Below are 16,374 nucleotides of genomic sequence, written 5' to 3' on the forward strand. Positions count from 1 at the left end.
GCAGGCATGAAATGGTGAGGCCTGAACGACGGCATGGTAGTGAGGCTGGAAAGATGTGAATGGATTTGAGGAATTGGTGGAAGGAAGGAGGGGCGGGGCTTTGGATTATGGAAACTGGATGTGGGAGGAGAGGGCAAGAGAGGTGTCAGGGAGGAGTCCCTGGGTTCAGGGTGGGGCACCTGGTGGATGGTGGGGCTTTCTCTGAGATGGGGAACACTGAGGAGGAACCACTTCAGGGTGATGAAGAGTCCTGGTTGGGACCTGCTGGGTCTCAGAGTCTTGAGACATCAAGGAGAGGGTGTCTAGCAGGCATTTTAATACATGGGTCTCCACTCAAGGGGAAGGGGCAGGCTAGACAGAGAGTCAGAGTTGGAAGCACAGAGCAGTGGCCTGGGGCAGTTTCCTGGGACAGGGGAGCAAAGGAAGCGGAGAGGCCCTGACTACCCATAAGGGGAGCACATCCCCCTTGTAACTCCACCCAGCACTCTGGAGCAGAGACCCTTGCCCAGAGGCACTCCTTGTCCAGGGTGGCAGCCTTAATTCTGTCCCGAGGGCTCTCCTGGTCCCTCGAGGCTCAGGCATCTGTGTGGGTCTCCAGGCTTCCCAGGCCCCACTACCACCTCTTCAGCAAATCAGCACTTCCAAGCGTGGAGACAAGTCCAGCATTTGGGATTCTCTATACCAAGTGGAGAGCCTGGGAGAATCTAAAGTTTCTAGAGCTCTCTGCTGCTAAGGGTCTGTGCTTCCAGACCTCTCAGGCAGTTAGATGCTCGGATCTGCAGATCCTGTTATTCTAAGACCCAGTGACTAGGGCCCACACTAACCCCTTCCACCTCAAGACGCTGGTGGTGGAACAGACAGAGTCCCCAGTTTTGGCCTTGCCTGTGCTAGCCATGCCATGCGTTAATGTGGCCCAGCGTGTGAGCTCATCTCAGCAGGTTCCCTGAGCGTGGCAGATGCCGCATTTGCCGACTCACCACCAAAGGTGCCTTGAGTCCTCCAGGGAGTGTGGGTGCTTAGAGGGCCAGATCTCAAGAGAGGACTGCATGAGCGTCAGCCCTTTCCAAGTCTCGGAGTCCGGAAGGCACCAGGAGCCGAAAGGATCTTTGCAAGTCATTGTTTTGCAGCAGTTTCTTCTCCAGGGCAGCCAAAGACTGGCTAGGGGAAGAGCCTAGAATTTGACCTGAGGCTGTTTCCCAGGAGGAGGTGGCCGGAGCTTCCAAGGGAGAGGGCAGTGGGGGTGGGCCAGGACTCTGGCCCTGGGCCCCTGCTGTCCTCTGACTCTCCATCTGGTGCTCGGGCCATATTAATGATTTAAGGAACAATTATTGCAAGGCTGAGTTTCTTTTTGCAAACGCCAGTGTTCCATCCTGCAATGAATTCCAGATGGTGGGAGCTCTCAGTGAGGGAGCTGGCTCCTCCGAGGATGGCCTTCCCCTCCAGAGTGACAGCAGGCCGAGGACGAGCCAGCATCTCCTCAGCACTTCAGCCTTTACAAGTTACCCGACCCCTTTCCAGTTTGTTTAAAACCTTTTTCTTTTTCCGTGCAGATGTTCCTCCGGGTGAGCAATCTTTATAGTTTTGAAAAGATTATATCAGTTTTCCATGATATTGTGTTACTGTATTTCTTGGGCTCCCCCTTTTTTTAATAGCACTAGAAAGGCCAATTCCTTAATCAGACATTACTAATGGAATGCAGAGAGGGAGGGTGGAAAGCCAGGCGAACTGGGAGAACTAAGCCCTGGGCTCAGAGTAATGCAGAAGGAAAACAGACTTCCAACGAACTCCTTCCAGAGGCGGCTGTTATGGTCAGAAAGCTGAGAAAACTGCTTGGGCCGTGCATTTTTCGATGATTATCAAAGGTGTTAAAATAGAGACAGAGGCACATGTTTGGCTCCAGGGTGGGAGAGGCTGCCACACAGTTTTGCAGGCTTCAGCTGTCTTGAATCAAAACTATCACTTTGATACTGGAAAATTATTATGAAAATGTTAGTTTTGGGCCTTGGAGCACAAAGCAAAGATTGCTTGGAAGGCTGGGGGCTCTTCATTTAGCATTTGTGTCAGGTCCAAAAATAACCTCTCCCAACTGTTGGATTTCACCTTTATCCAGGCTTAGAGGCGGCTCCATCCTGCCCTGCAACTCTTCGATTAAGGGACCGACAGAGACATGAGTGAGCTGGAGGCCACCTAGTTTTCAAGCTCGGCAAAGTTGGAAGAGGGGGAGGTCAGGGAAAGCTTCCTGGGCGAGAGAGATTAACTCCAGATATTGGGAGAGAAAAACAGTTTATCCAGGGAAGGAAGGCAAGAAAGGGGGAACTGAAGTTTTTTGAAGGCCTATTCCTTGGCAGGAATCAGTCTCCTGTTTTAAGGTGGGGGTTCGAGTAGTCACGCCACATCCAGGACACCTGGTGAAAGAGATGAGGTTCCGCTTGCACTTATCCTACTCCACTGGCCAAGAGGGAGAGAAGGGAGAGAGGAAAGGAAAGCTGGAAGCACGTGGCCCTGCAGGGTGGGGAATAAATGATCCGAGGTCATCTCAGTTGCAGTATGAAAGGGTGGGGTTGGGGCAGCCGTGACCCTGGGGAAGGCTGGCCGAGGAGGACTTTATTCTATTAGATACTGGGAGATTTAAAAAACCACTGTTCAAATTTCAAATTGGTTTTTTTATGCTTCAAGTCTTTCTGTTGGGCTGTGTTCCCAGAAAGGAAAGGGAAGAGATCTAGACATTTACTGACCTCCTACCACGTGTGGGCCTCCAGGAACTGGGGACCAGGAAGACACAAACCCTGCCCTCACAAGGTTCACAGTCCACCTGGAGAGGCAAGAGAAGGACAGGGCTGCAGGAGCCCAGAGGAGAGGCTCCTCCCTGAGATTGGAGGAGGCTTCCGGGAGGAGGACTAGGGTATCTGCTCTGAGCTCTGGAGGACAGGGAAGAGATGGCTGAGCTAAGCCTTCAAGGATGGCAGGCATTGCCCAGGAAAGAGGCTGGAGCAGTCTGTGGGACAGAGGGACTATGGGCAGGCCAGTGCTGCCGCAGCGCCAGGGGAACAGTGAGAGTGGTCCTGAGCATCACATGGCAGTGGAAGGAGTTAAATCTGGGCTGAACCCAGCAGAGAAATCATGAGAGAAAGAAGGGGACCACAGCCCTTGCAGACTCCAAGCTGCTTGGACCATATTGAGGTAGGGTTTGTGACTCTCGCTGGGAGAGATACTCTGCAAGGGAGATGGAGAGGGATTGGGGTTCCGTTCTGGCAATGATGATGGCAGGAGCTGGGCAGCTGTGCCAGGAGTTGCTCAGACACAGGGCAGAGCTACTGCCTTTAAGTATTGGTAGGCATGTTCTGGGGCAGAGAAAATAGGTACACTGTGGGGACGTAGCTCCCAGGAAGGGCTAGGACAAGTCAAGGGCAATCATCAGCACCGTGGGCTTTGCACAGTGGTCAGTTGTCTACATGGTGTTCTCAGATGTGCCACCGTGTTTCATTCCCCTTCACTCCCAGACCTTCTTTCCACTGGACAAATTTTGGGCCCTTGAGCCTCGTACATGTGCTCCTTTGGTGTGACTCCTGCCTCCTTTCTCTGCCCTAACATTTTATCTCCATCCTTGAGGCTGTTCATTCCCATAGGACCAGGTTCCTGATAGAGTGCTCATTCTGGGGAATAATCTCATCTAACTTCTAGTCAGATGACATGTTCCACTGATGTGTTGCATGATGCATGGTAAGTCCATTCACCTCCCTGGGCCTGGGCTTCTTGAACTGGGTCGGTGAATTAAAGACCTCCGTATCTGTCTCCCTCCCCAAGGGCTGGAAGGGCCAAATGAGGTCAAGGATGGCAGTAAGCACATTCTGATTGTTAAGGAGGCAGCCCTGGGCCTGGGGAGGACCTGCTTATATACTAGATCCTGGCATTTGCTGGCCTGATGGCTTTGGGCCAATTCCTTCATCTCTGAAGCCTCAGATCCTAGAAGTTCTTGCAGATGGGAGGTGAAGAAGTTTTATCCACAAACTCCCATTGGCATGATCTTTTAAAGCTGTAAGTAGAGTTGTATGAAGCCCCTGTTGAACACAGTTGGGGGCTCCCTTCCTGCTCTGTTCTCTGTCTACTTTGCCAGCTTCACCTCATGCTACTTCCTCCTCTCTTTTTGTTCTCTGCCCATGAGAAGGAAATGAATCAAGTGCTTCCCTGCCTCAGGGCCTTGACACATACTGTTCTTGTGCATGACACACTCTGCCCCAAACCCTTCTTCTGGCTTACTCTGACTCAGCATTCAGGTCTCAGCTCAGATATCATTTCTCCAGACAGGCCTCCTTCCCCCTTCCCCCTTTGAATGCTCTCTAGCATGCACACATGCACCTAGCATGTCCTTTTCAAAGCATTCACCCAATTTGTGAATTGTGTATTTGTTCGTGTGTAGGCTTGTTTTGCTTGTCTATCTTGTCTGTTTTGTTCACCATCATATTCCCACTACCTCACCCAATGCTTGACCCACAATGAATGCCCAATAAGTATTTGTTTAATTGAATGAAGGAACTATCCAGTAAACTAGGAGGTCATTATTCATGTGCCATGTTGCTTATAGGAAAACTGAGGCTCCGAGAGAAAAGGTAATTGCCCAATTTCTCCTTACAAGGGAGTGTAGTTTAGACGTTAATAAATCCTCAGAGCCTGTGTTGGGAATTAGGAGGAAGGGGAAAATAATCAGAGGTGGGAACTGTCCCAAGAGCAATCTATGGCCTTACCCTCCAGCCCCTCAGTGCCTCCAAGTTCAGGACAGTTGGGGGCTGAACTTGGTGGGCAGCCTGAAGCTATCCCGCATCCAGGCCGCCTACAGGTGCAACCCACATGAGCAGGTGAAAATGCAGAGGTGCTGACAGCTCTCAACCCTGCACGCCCTGGGGCATCTGGTTTGGATTTGGTCAGGGTTTTTACTAGTTGTTTTAGAGACACTTAAGCCTGCACATTACACCTTGAGCCCACCACATGGCTCCTCCAGGGCCTCACTGAGCCACCCAGGGGCAGGGAAAGGGCATCCCACAGACCTGCCATAGGGAGAACAAGAGGTCCCTGCCAAGACCCCATTGGGAACCAGGCAATCAGCAATCTTCCCTGGCCTCTGACAGTGCCATAAGCCATGCTACTAAGAGATGTAGGAGAGGCAAGCAGAGTCCAGCCTCTGAGCCTCTTAGGCCTCTGCCATTTTATCCTAGCGTCCAGCATCTTCTCTTTTCCATTGCCCCACTGTGCCCTGGACACCCTGACATATTTACCTCTGTGAACATGCCACATGCTCTGACCTCTCTGCTTTTGCTTATGTGCCTGTCCTTATCAGGAGTGCCCTTGCTGATGTGGGACAAAGTATTGTGAACCCTCTTCCATTCTTCTGGCATTCTACAGAGGCCAGAACCAGGACAGGACAAGGAGATTGATTCCAGAATCATATAAGCAAAGTCTTCCCATCAGAGCCACCCAGCAATGGGCTGACTTGCCTCAGCTTTGTCCAGGACCTGGGAAATCCTCCATTAGCAGGAAATGAGACCAGTCAAGAAGGTCTGCCTCCAGCTGTGGCCTTTCCTTGTCCTATCAGAGTCCCTTTGTCTTTCGTCTTTATTTTGGAGCCACTTCATGCCTCAGCAGAGCTCTTGCCATTTGCCCGGTTCTCATCCTTCAGGCCAGTTTCCTCTCCCTGGCACGTATCCTGGTTGCCACCCCCTCACTGACGTTGTACTGGAAATGTCTTTTCTTCTCCAAACTTGCTTTCCATGCAGGGTGGGCTGGCCTGGTTGAACCAGAGCATGAGGTATAGAGACCTCCAGCAACCTGTGCTGGTTCTGTATAGCCCTAAGGTTCTGGCTTTCCAAGGTCCGGTGATTCCAGATTTTATTTATCTAATGTCTTGTGATTCTATACTTTTAAAGATTCCAGGACCTGAAGAATTCATAATACTACAGTTTGTAGGATTCTCTGACTCTAGACTGTCCTGTACTTTCAAGTCTCCAGGGTCCCACCTAGGGCCTGACACCTTATGTGTGTTCAATGTTTGCCTGTATGATTCTCTGAGTTGATTACTGGGAAATTCTATGCATTTCCAAATGTCCAGGACTCCCCAAATCTGTAGTTGGTCATTTCGTTTAGCATCAACAGGGACCAATCTTTCCATTTTCCAATTGATTGTTTCAGAGACAGCTTAAAAGAGGTTACAATAAGTCAGCGTTTGGGGAGCGGGAGTTTGGTGTGCGGGGTGGCATGTCACATAGATGGCCCACTTTTTTAGGTCATTTCCTCTATTTAGAGAACGGAGTGTTGGGGGCCAGCTTTTATTGGGGCAGGCTTGTATACTCGATAGGGTATGGAGGGAGTCAGGATTGATGGCCCAGCATGCGTCTCAGGACAGCCTGTGTCTCAGGCAGGGAGGACCTCCAACAAGTCACAGGCTGGAGCCAGCACAAGCCGTGGGAGAACCTCTAGGTAGTTGCTGTGCCCCCTTGGGACTCTTGTAAAGCAGATGGGAGCTTTCTGGGTCTTTAGCCCCTCACAGGTTGGAATCCCTGGGCATTTGAGGACCAAACCACTTTCAGTGCTTCCCCTAAAGGAAAAACACAAGTGACTTCTAGGCTATCCTTTTATTCCTTTTTAAAATAAATGTTTAACTTTTGTGGGTACATAGTAGGTATATATATATACTTATGGGGTATATGAGATATGTTGATATATCCTTTTATTCTTATGCACCAAAGGTGAGCCTACCCCAGACAGATCAAATTTCCCCTTAAGGTGGAAGTTGCGTCTGGTTTGGCTTGAGGCTGAACAGCTGAGCGTGAAGGCAATGCATGGGGAGGACCCATCTCTGGGAAAGAATCCCCTGGGGTCAAGAGTGAGGGGGTCAGCATTCTGAGGACAACAGAGGGACCCTGCCCAATACTCATGGCAGAAGCCCTTCAGTGGAAGATTCTAGCCTGAAAGTCAGAGTGATCCAATCTTGGATACATACAGGGAATATGCAAGAGACTGCAGAAGCCCCAGGCCCACGTGCTTTTGAAGGGAAATTGGTGACATGACTTCAATGGTCCCTTTCTGTTGAGGGAGTTTATGATCAAATTCAGGGTGCCAGGGCAAAAGGGGGCCCTTAAGACAAATCTCTCGTTGTGCATAAGCAGAAACTGAGGACGCAATGAGGAAATAACTCACTGTGTGAGTAGATTGCAGAGCTGAGACAAGATGCCCCAGACTTTGTTTCAGATCAATGTTAGCATTTTTATTATTAGCAGAGTATAGAGTTTACATCTGTAACCCTCTTGACCTCCAGAATAGAGTAGTTCTAAGTTAAAAACCTTTAGAGCAAGACGGACTTGGGTTCAAGGACCAGCTAGACCACTTGGATGGATGGACTTGGGCAAGTTAATCATTCCAAGCTTCAGTTTTTCATGTATAAAATGGTAGTAATAAGACTGCCACAGAAGCTTTCATGGCCCCCAGTCCTCAAACTATTTGTGGCAAAAGACTATTTTTTATTTTCAATCTTTTGCTGACCAGTAATGTTTCTGTGAAATACAATCAATGTCGTCATGGCAACGCCAGCTATCTATAAACATTTCTAATTGCTCTCTCTCAATTTCTGTGAATTCATTTCAAACCGGTAACCAGTCAGGGGCTGGCTGGCACCAGGCCCTGGAGCACACTTGGAGTGGGCTGATCTAGGTTATGGGTACTCAAGCACTTCTCGAGTAAGTTCAGGGTGGAGGAGTGAATCAGCATGAATCACAATATTGTCATGTATTAAGCACCTGCTCAGCGCCTGGTGGGCCACATACATTATTTCATGTAAAATCCCTTCTGCCTACCTGGGTGGCATGATGACTTCATTCTGCAGGCTTCTGTCTGTTTCCATGTTCCTTCCCCTGAGAGAAATGCCCTGGACGATGATCACATTTTATTCTCTGCTCTGCTCTAGAATTGGCCCTGCAAGGGTTATTCGGGTTGAGAAAATGCACATTTCCTGTTGCTATTTGGGAAAATGCCTCCATGGCCCTGATGAGAAGCTCTGGTCCCCATCTGGGGCAGAGAAAACTAGTCAGCACCTCCCCCAGCTCCTCTGTGGGGGTTCCAGACTTCAAGGGGACTCACAGTGACTTGACCCTTGGGTGACTGGGCATAGGACTCAAATCCATGCCTTGCTCTGCCACTCTGAGTGCACATGGGAAGGGAGATTTATGGTGGTAATCTGGGGGAAGGGATAGTTTATCTTCTAAATGAAAAATTAGGAAGCCTCTGCTTGGGACCCAGACCTCACAAGGATCTCATTAAAGGCCTATTAGTCAAACTAATTCCTGACATGACATCAGTTTGCATTAGACAAACATCTCTGACTTTTCAAACACCCTCTTGGGAGCCAAGACTAGATTGTGTGACATCTATTGATACATTATTGGGGAAATGGCTGACATGACATTGGGCTATCTGATGCCAGGGAGCTCGAATGCTGGGAAATTAGGAGGGCTGGTTTTATATGGTTGACAGGTGTTCATCTCATAAAACCTGTGGGACCCCATAGCTCTGCAAGGTGATTGCTCTCATTGGTCTATCGATAAAGTAAATGATTAAAGATCTAATAGGGCCTTTTGTAGTGTCTGTGCTGGGCCATGAAGCTGCTCATCTCTGTGTCTCTATGAGCAGATCAGGGCCCAGCACTCAGCAGGTGTTCAGGAGTGAGGCAGAAGGAAGGATCAGTGACAGCAGCCTGGCCTGCAAGCGAATAAACAGTCCCTGCCCTCACGGAGAGCAGAGGCCAGCGGGTGGGTGCACACATAAACAGTGATGCAGTGACAAGTGCCATGGCTGGGTGAGTGAGAAGCAGTGAGAGCTTGGGAGGGAGGAAGATTGTGCTTTCAAAGGCAGGGCTGCAGTCCACACAGTGCTGTATGTAAAATATGTCTGCCTCAAGTATCAGGGATTTGGACATTGCTCCAAGTGTGGCTATGAGCTGCACTGAGCCTTTTACGTTCATTCTTTAATAACAGGCATCTGTTCATGAGGCCATAGGTCAGAGTCAGGGCTCAGTTGTGACAAGGATCTGGACTCAGTCTATAAAAGAATTAAACTTCAGACTGAAACTGGGCCCAGTCTGAGTTGGGCGTAGGGCTTAGTTCAGGGCTCAGTTTGCTGTCCAAGATTAGGGCTGAGTCTAGAAGAGAATCAGGCTCGGACTATGATCAGAGTCAGGGCTCAGTCAATAGCCAGGGTCAGGGCACCATCTGTTTTCCCTTCTGAAAGCTCTTGGAGGCAGAAACCAGTTCTTAACCATCTTTCTTCTCATAATCTTGTTGCACAGTGAGTGCTCAGTTAGTGTTTATTAAATCGAACGCTGCCGACTTAAATCAAGAATGATCACAGACTTTGCACAGTTCTCCTGTGGCAAAGAAAACAGACAAAGGGCATTTTCTGAGTGACCCCACACAGAGAACTGCCCCACAGCCTTTATAGGTAGTGAGCTTCTCATTGCTAGAGGTGTGCAAGCACTGTCCTCACAATCCCACATCGAGCTGAGGGAAGAGGGGATTCCTGCTCTGGCAGGGGATGAACCACAGTTCAGAGGTTTGGATTATGGGCATTTGTCTCCTGGACACTGAGCAACGTGACAAAGAATCTGCAGAGATAGCAGCTGCCCAAGGCACAGCCAGGGACCAGTCCCAAGCTTCTGATTGCTCCCCATGTCTTCAGCTCGCAGGGGTCAGCCTCATCTATCAGCAATGCTGCCTGTCATTGGCGCTCTGACAGGCCTCTGGCCACCAGGGTCTGCTGCTTGGTGAAAGCCCTTATTAAAATTAATCTCATTTTTACGACGGCACCATCTATCTTCTGTCCAGTGGGAACTCGGGATCACTGTATTTTTGTTTACTGTCAGGCTACTTCCTTTGGCCATAAATTGCTTCGTTTTCCGGCTGAGCTGGAGCCCTAGAGAACAACCCAGTTCTGGTGTGTGTGTATGTGTGTGTGTGTGTCTGTGTGTATGTGTGTGTGTGTTTTCAAAGCCAACCCTGCTTGGCTGCCTCATTTCTCTGGCCTCTGCTGCTACCCTCCATCTGCTCTCTATTTGAGGAATCTGAAGATTTCAGCTTTTCCTGTCTCTTGGTGGCAGCCACCTACACTCTGTCCTCTGTTCCCTCTTCTTGCCTAGAGAGACTATTTTTTTTTTTTTCCTGCATGTTCAAGAGATAGTGCTGAGCATTTGCCATAAGCAGAGACTTGCACTAAGGGAACCAGGGAGCACAGTCCAGCAGGAGAGACCAACAGGATGCACAGGTAGTGCTGTTGTTCTTTCTGCCTACAGTGCTTTCTCCCACTACCTTCCTCCAGGGAACTCCTACTCATCCTTCAAAACCCAGCTGCAATTGTGCCTGCTCTGGAGGCGCCTTTTTTTTTTTTTTTTTTTGAGACAGAGTCTTGCTCTGTCGCCAGGCTGGAGTGCTGTGGCCTGATCTCCGTTCGCTGCAACCTCCAACTCCCTGGTTCCCTGGTTCAAGTGATTCTCCTGCCTCAGCCTCCAAGTAGCTGGGATTACAGGCACGTGCCACTCTGCCCAGCTAATTTCTGTATTTTTAGTAGAGACGGGGTTTCACTATGTTGGCCGGGCTGGTCTTGATCTCCTGACCTCATGATCTGCCCACCTCGGCCTCCCAGTGCTGGGATTACCAGGTGAGCCACCATGCCCGGCCTTCTGGAGGCCTTTTTGGATCCTCTTCCAAGACTGAGTTACTTTTTACATTCTCTGTGATTGTACAGAGGACATCCCATACTATTTTGTAATTATTGGTTTAATGTATTATTCTTTGAAAGTAGCAAACATTTCTGTATTTGCGTCCTAGGAATGCCATAACAATATATCACAAACTGGGTGGCTTAAAACAACAGAAATTTATTCTGTCACAGTTCTGGAGTCTAGACGTCTGAGATTAACATGTTGGCAGGGCTGTGCTCCCTCTCAAGCTTCTAGGGGAGAAGATTCTTTCAGCTTCTGGTGGCCCCAGGCATTGCTTGGATTGTGGTAGCACCTCTGCTTCTGTGCTTCTTGTAATGACACCACCCTACTCCACTATGGCCTCATTTAATGTAACTAATTATATCTGCAATGACTCTATTTCCAAACAAGATCCCATTTTGAGGTACTTGGGGTTAGGACTTCAACTTGTCTTTTTGGGCCATACAGTTCAGCCCGTCACAATCTCTCATTCATGATTATATTCCTGATATCTGGCACAACCCTTAGCATGGAGCAGGTGCTCGGACCACATTGAACAAATGAACACCTTCCTAAATGATTAAGCAAATATATAAAATACAATAGCAAGATATGTAAGCCCCAGTGAGAGACAGAAGTGAGTGTTCCATGCACCCAGTGGGAGGGGGGCCCATTCCACCTGGGGCTTCTGGGATGGCACTTCCACGAGGCTTTGAGGAATAAGTAGAAGTTCAACTCATGCAAAACTTGAGACAAGGCACAAAAGGACCAAAATCATGGACACAAAGTGAGGACAATTCACATTGACCTGAAGACCAGCTGAAGCTTGGACGGTAGATTTTATTTTGGGCCACACAACTAGAAGTAGCAGAAGTAGCACTGAGACCTGAGATATGCCCTCATTTTTTCTGTTATTATGTTTCTCTCTTGTGTTAAAAAGCAAGTTCTGTCTGTGGCTCCTGAAAGACCTGTTTTTTTTCTTGAAAGATCTTACTTGCCTTAAATAGGCAAGTCTCTGAAGCTTCTCTCTGAGACTTTTACAATTTATGTTGTTATTCTGGATCTGTGGATAGATGTTAATTTTCACTTTGCAAGCCCATTTTTCAGATTGGCTTGTGGAAGCAGAGCGTGCTTTGGTGGCTGGTCCTTTCAGATCACCATGGAGTGTAGGGAACTGGACGGACCATAGAGAATGGCTACTTAACTGCTCCCACAAAATGCCTCACATCCAATAATTCCTCTGACATTTCTTTTAAAGTGTATATTCAGAGGAATATGGCAAGCATGGAAAACCCCTCCTTTAACCTCTTTCTCTGCGTGAAAGTCTTATGAGTGATTAATTCCGCCAATGAAGCCTATCCATGGGGTTGTGTTAAGGGAAGAACTGGGTCCCAAATGATCAGGAGCCAAGAGTGGGGGTGTGCAACCTGGACTCCAAAGACACATCCTGGGTTTGAATCTTGGCTTGGCCATTCATTAGCCAAAGGCTGTGCCTCAGTTTTACCATCTGTGAGTGAGAAGTATGGTGGTATCCACCCCATGAGGATTTTTGTGAGAATAAAATGAGTTGGTAGATGTGAAGTGCTCAGAGCAGCGCCTGTTACAGAGCAGGTGCAGACAGAAGTGGTAGCTGCTGCTATTATTATTGTAATCAATAGAGCTTCATGTATGGAGTGGGGAAAGAACTGGGTTGGAAGGTTTGGGTTTCTAACATATTATCTACGATGATAGTAACTTTTGGCTAAAGACCTTTAGCAAAATCCAGCATTATATCAACATCATTTTCCTTGCACAAGAAGGCTGCTGCATGCTAGAGGGAGCTATTGAGAGAGAGTGAGAGGACAGAGTTTCAAGGCAGAATCTTAGTGGACAAATGCCTTGAGGCAGCAGGATGAGGGTGCTTAGGCCTGGGAGAAAACCAGAGACTTAGGAAGCAATCATGAAACACAGGTGAAACTAGAGAAAACATCAGTTTGTGCCTATTCCACATATTTATTTCAGTCTTGCTCATTTAAAAAATCTTGCTTTTACATATACGTATAACAGAGTTTAATTTTATCTTTTAAAATATGCTGTTATTTGAGTCCAAAAAATGGCCCATAACAGAGGCTGGGGAAAACCAGAGGACTCTTTAAGGACAGCTTTTTCTTCACCGTCCCCACATGAAGTCAGCTTCCAGAGGCTTGAGTCCCCCTTTGCAGCCGCTCATATCTGTCCCCTTTCTCCATCTAGCCTGCCCTGGCCCTGCTGCCTCAGTATCCCTCACTTAGAGCCCTGCAGGAGCTCCCCTAGCTGGGGCAGGTTGGGCTTCCATCCCTTCAGCCTCTCCTCCCCGTGCCAAATGGCTTTGTTGCTTCAGGGCTGGGCTGGCAGAGATTGGCATCTGAGGCCCCCCAGGATTTGGCCCTAGCCTCTGTTTCCAAACCTCTTTCCCACCGCTCCTCGAACATATCCTCTCTTCTAGCCAAACTGGACAGCTTGTATGGGAAAAGAAAGGAAAAACCATTAGGCCTCGTGTGCAAAACCACAGTTAAAAAAAAAAAAGTTCATGTCTCTATAAAGTTTGTGATTTCTTTCTTCTCCGTGTTTCCTGAATGACTTCCCAGCTCTCTCCCCAGTTTACCTGCTGAACCTCCCCTCCCCTAGCTCCCACCAGTTGTCCCAGCTCCACTCTGTCGGCCATTTCCCCTCCCCAGCCCTGCCAGAGAAACTTATGTCCATGCAGAGCCTCTACAACTCTTTATTTTTCTATTTCCTTTGATTTTGATCATTTTCTGCCTTTTATTATTTTTTCTATAGTTTCTCTACCAAGCTCTGAAGTCCCTGACTGAATAGGCTGTCATTCATTCACTCACTCCCTCATTCACTCATTCATTCATTCATTCCATTGAATGTCCAAACTGACAGGTCTTTTCCTACACCGTGATGACACCAAGATGAATAAGACAGGTCCTTGCCTCTAAGGAGTTCAACTCGCAATTAAAAAGTTGAATAAAAAAGCCAGTGATTTATAGCCTTTTGGGGTATTTGCCCCTTTAGAGAATTTGATAAATGTTTTCAGCAGGGAAGATATGCACAGAAAATATTGTCTACCACTCGAGGTGTTTCCAGATCTTCAGAAGCCGTGGGCACCAGGGTTAACAGAGATGAGGAGAGCACCCACTAAGTGTCAGTTCCTGCAGAAGATGCTTTGTTTGTGTTGCCTCTAAATCATCACATCCACCAGTCTCTCCCGCTGCCCACTGCAGACTCACACACTGGAGGCTCGGGATGAGCAAACATAGGCATGTGTGAGGAGTACAGCTTCCCCGGCCATGCAGCCAGTGCCCGGGTCACTTGGACCTTCTCTTCCCTGCCCTGCTGAGGGATGGGTGGAATGGAGGCTGCCAAGAAATTGCCCTCCAGATCAGAGGCTGTTTCTTCCTGCTGGGTGACTCTGTGTTCTCAGAGGCAATAGTTTTATGTTTCTCTAAGAAACAGTTTCCTATTTTAGACTTGTCACTGGAACAGGATGGCCTTTGGCCAGCCAGCCTCACTGTGGGGAGGCAACTGTGTTTTGGAGTGGAACTGTCCCAGGCCTATCAAATGAGAGCATCCATCTGGGTCTCCCTGACATTTATGCCTGTGTATCTGCCTATTACAGCCCAGGAACAATGGGAGAGGGTGAGGAGAGGTGCCCAGACTTACCCTTTCTGGAGCCATGGAAGTAAGGAGGAGTGGGGAGGAGAGGACTCAAGTCTCCAAGGAGCTGCGGCTGAGAGTTCTCACTGCAGCACAGACATGGGTCCTGGGACCTTGAATGCAGCCATCTTGGGTCATGTTTGCATGGAAGAACAATCTAGAAGTCCCTCCTTGGTTGCTCTTCCTTTTTTTTCCCCTCCAGCAGAAGATTTGTGGTATCTGGGAAAAAAAGAAAGGAAAAACTATTAGGTCTTGAATGTAAAACCACAGGACTTTTAAAAAAAGTGTTTATTTTTCTGCAAAGTTTGTTTTTCTTCCGATGGGAGCCAAGACGCTCTCTAATGCCGGTCTCCGCTGGCAGCGGGGAGCAGTGGAAAAGATTGCTCTATATGGAAGAAGTCTGCTGATTGGGAAGCAGCAGGCCCAAGCGGAGCGGGTCTGATTCACACGTCTTCCTGCGAGTGGCTCATGCGGGGCAGGAGGAGGTCGTGTCTGAGGAGAAAAGGGACTAAGAAGAGTAGGAGGATAACACGTGGCCCCCTTCCCTGGGAAGAGAGCTTTTCCGACTGCAGGGCAAAAATGATGCTACCAGTTCCTGAATACCTACTATGTGCCAAACACTGAGCTAGGTGCTTTACCTTTATGTAATTTGCTCCCCACCAGAAACCCGTGAAGTTGGTATTGTTACTATTTCACAAACGGCAATACTGAGGCTACAGAATGTAAGTCATGGTGATTCCACAGCAGCCAAGTGGTGCAGCTGGGACCTGAACCTAGGTCTAGCCAGATTCCCATACCTGTGCCTTAGAGTTCTGTTATTTAGTGTCTCTCAAGTGACCTTAGGCAAGTTACTCAACCTTTCTGAGCCTTGGTTTTCTGATATGTAAAATGGGTACTGCAGAGTTTTTCTGAGGATCCAATGAAAAGATAGGTGTAAAGCAACTTAGAGTAGGGCCTGTAAGTCGTTACTGTGTAAACATTTGCTCTAATAAAAGTAATTATTAGTGCTACATTCTACACAGGCTTGTGCTTGACAACATGGTATTGAGGGACAGATGAAGAAGAACATTGGTCTTTGTCCTCAGGGTGTGCATAGTCTGGCTGCACAGACGGGCCCCACCTATTTGGTCATTAAGTCCTTCATTCACACATGTGTACCCCCTCCCCAGCATGTACCAGGGCTCAGGTCATTGCAGGGCTCCCAGGTGATAGTCAGATGTAGTCGTTGCCCTGGGGAGGACACAGCTTGTTGGGCAGAACAGATGGGTCCACAGAGGAGGACGACACAGCGCGATCAGTGCTGTGATGAAGGGCACGCTGTGATCTGCCCTCCCATCTACGCTGGCTTCCACCTCGGCTCTTGCCTGGGCTGTCCCCTCTTCCTAGAGTGCCCCTCTGCCTGGCTAATTCCTCCATCTTTCAGCACCGACTCAGGTAACATCTCCTCCAAGAAGATTTTCCCAACCCGGGCGTCACCCCCAATCCCCATCTCCGAGCTCCTGGTGCTCCCCGCTCCCAGTCTTGTGGTCATCTACTCTTCTGTCATTCCCTTGCCGGGTGGGGGCTCCAGTGCCTCACCCTGACCCTAGCACATGCTCGGGGAGTTTTTGCTGAACTTCTGTGACTCTCTTTTTTTCCCCTCAAAGGTAAGTGTGGCTTTGTCGATCATGCCAAAGGAAGAGCCAGAATGGTGTGACTTCAGGCTCCGGTTGGAGGAAGAAGGGATGGGTTGGGTGGGTGAAAAGGTTTTTGACCACAGCAGTTGCAGCAAGCCTGCATGTTGAGCATGCTTGTTGGAGTTGGACAAACATGGGCCGGAGACCAGGCTCTGACACTTTCACTAATGTCCTTTTGAGTGACTTATTTAATCTTAGTTTCCACATCTGGAAAAGGGGTGCCAATAATACCTACTTCACAGACTTGTCGGGAGCTTAAATGAGTTAATTAATATAAAGTTC

Source organism: Colobus angolensis, unplaced genomic scaffold, assembly GCF_000951035.1.
Source record: "Colobus angolensis palliatus isolate OR3802 unplaced genomic scaffold, Cang.pa_1.0 Scaffold68, whole genome shotgun sequence".
Lineage (NCBI taxonomy): Eukaryota > Metazoa > Chordata > Mammalia > Primates > Cercopithecidae > Colobus > Colobus angolensis.